Below are 2,599 nucleotides of genomic sequence, written 5' to 3' on the forward strand. Positions count from 1 at the left end.
ATAACATATAACGATGGGACACGTTCTATTTGTCTCATAATTATAGGTTAGTCTTGGATGGCTCGGTTACTGATGAGATTTTTTTCCTAGTAAATTATTTTATTTACTAAAAAAATTCGAAACCTATATATGTACTATATATTTTTATATATTTTATATTGTGAAACTTATTTTAATTTTAAAATATATATATATATATATATATATATATAACTGTCCGATGAACGGGAACGTGAAACTCAGAGTAACGTTTTTTTTTTTGTTATATTTCTGCTGCGTTTAAATAAAGTATATATATACAGAGTGCGATGCGTAAATTGTCGCCATTATATATTTTTTCTTTCGCGCATGCGCTTCGTTGGATTTTAATTTTGTTGACTGCACAGTATAGTAGGGACTTTGAGAAAAATATCCCCATGAAGCAATTCACTCTGCCAAAAATTTGGAAACGACATGCTGCACTGCTTGGCATTCACAGCGGAAGCTCTAATACGAACTTTTCGGAGTGTTTGGGCGTCAATCTGTGGACAGTGCCATCTGAGGACATGTACCGAGAATGATAAAAGTTAAACAACCAGTCAACATCAGGTTGTTTGCATTGATCACTAGTGACGTCGACGTTATGCCTCCCATCGTCTTCCCACACAGCCTCACATTCAACACGGAGGCCTGCATCAAGTGCTTGGAGGATATAGTGTTACTCTGGGTCAAGAGGGTGGCTGGTGGAAGACCCTCTATCTGGCCACGGGAATCTGCACCATTCCACAGAAGCAGGAGAACCCAGTCATGGCTGTCAGACAATTTCTGCGACCACACCACCCCTAACATCTGGTCACCTAACTTCCCAGACTGCAGCCCCCTTGATTATTATGTGTGGCGTGCAGTTGAACGAGAGACCAACAAAACTCCTTGCAACAACGAAGACGAACTGAAAGCAAGCATTATGGCAGCATTCACCAACTTAAGCAAGGCGACCATCAAGAAGAGTTGCAGGAGATTCGAAGTCGTCTGGAGATCGTGGTTGAGGCCAAGTGCGATTTTGGTGAATAAATTGACTCTTTAGTAGTTCAAGATATTTTAGAGGAGTTACTTTCCTTGTTCGGTAGCCTTTACCGTTGTTTCAGTTTTAGGAAAGTAGACTATTTTTGTTATACTGTGTAATACTATTTCTTATATAATTCGGAAAGAAATATAAAAAGACGCCTTACGTCTCAATTTTCATGGAGGATATCAAACTTCCATTCTGTGTATTATATCGTTATTAATTGAATTGTATCAGTTTTTACTTTCACACACACACGCACGCACACACACACACACACACACACGCGCGCGCGTGTGTATATATACATAGATATGTGCGTGGGTGTGGGTGGGTGTGCGCTTGAGTGTATGTGTGCGGGCGAGTGTAGGTGTGTGTGGGCAAATGTGGCTGTAAGTGTGCGTGTGTGGGTGTGAATTATGTGTGTATGCATACATATATGCAAACATAAATATGTATATATATAAATGTGTTTATATGTATGTGCTTACATATATATACATGTATATGTGTGTGTGTGCGTACTCATGTTCGTATGCATGTATGTGTATGCGCGTATGAAAGTGTGTATGTGTGTGTGTGTGTGTGTGTGTGTGTGTGCGCGCGTATATGTTTGGACGCGCGTATGTACGTATGCGTGTATGTGAATGTATGTGTGCATGCATGTGTGTGTCTGTGTGTGTGTGCGTGTGTGTATGTATGCGTGTGTTCGTATCATTTCATTTTCTTCTATGGTTTAGTTTTACGGTGTGAGGATTAGGCTCTTCAGTAGAAGCAGCAGCAGTAGCCGCAGCAGCTACATCAGTAACACTTGCACACCATAGCACACCATAACACTAAAAGTTTATTTCCTTTCTTTTGTTTCTTGTTTATTTTCTGTTACAGTTTCTGGTTTTTGGTATGTTTTTTTGCTTTTTGTATTTTTTGCTCTTTGTTTCGTTTTACTTTTTTTTTGTTTTGATTTTGTTTTTTACGTATCCAACAAATTGCATTGAATTTGAGGAAAAAAGAGATTTACCAACTAAAATCAATCTTTGGGCGTATCGAAAAACAAAGAAGAAGAAGAAAATATTATTCAAGTGGCATTACTTTCCTCAAGACAGGTGTAGAATTTCACAGCATTTCCCCTGATTAAGCATCAACATGTGTATATTGAAGTATTAAAATAAAGTCAATGTTATCGCTTACATTGCCGTCTAAAATAGACATCACTCTAATTCGGTATTTACATGTATTCTTCGCGCATAAATGTATTGGTCAATAGCGCTACTACGAATACCATACTTACACACACACACATATATATATATGTATGTATATATATGTATGTATGTATGTATGTATGTATGTATGTATGTATGTATGTATGCATTAGCTGCACATTTCCATCGACCTATCCGTTGCTGTTGGATGTAATAAAATCTGAAATTGGATATCGTTGATATATTTAATCCTCTTTGAAAAACTTACAAAAAAAAATTACACATATATATATTACACACATACGTATATATATATACATACATATATATATATATATATATATATATATATATA

Source organism: Octopus bimaculoides, chromosome 17 (genome assembly GCF_001194135.2).
Source record: "Octopus bimaculoides isolate UCB-OBI-ISO-001 chromosome 17, ASM119413v2, whole genome shotgun sequence".
NCBI lineage: Eukaryota > Metazoa > Mollusca > Cephalopoda > Octopoda > Octopodidae > Octopus > Octopus bimaculoides.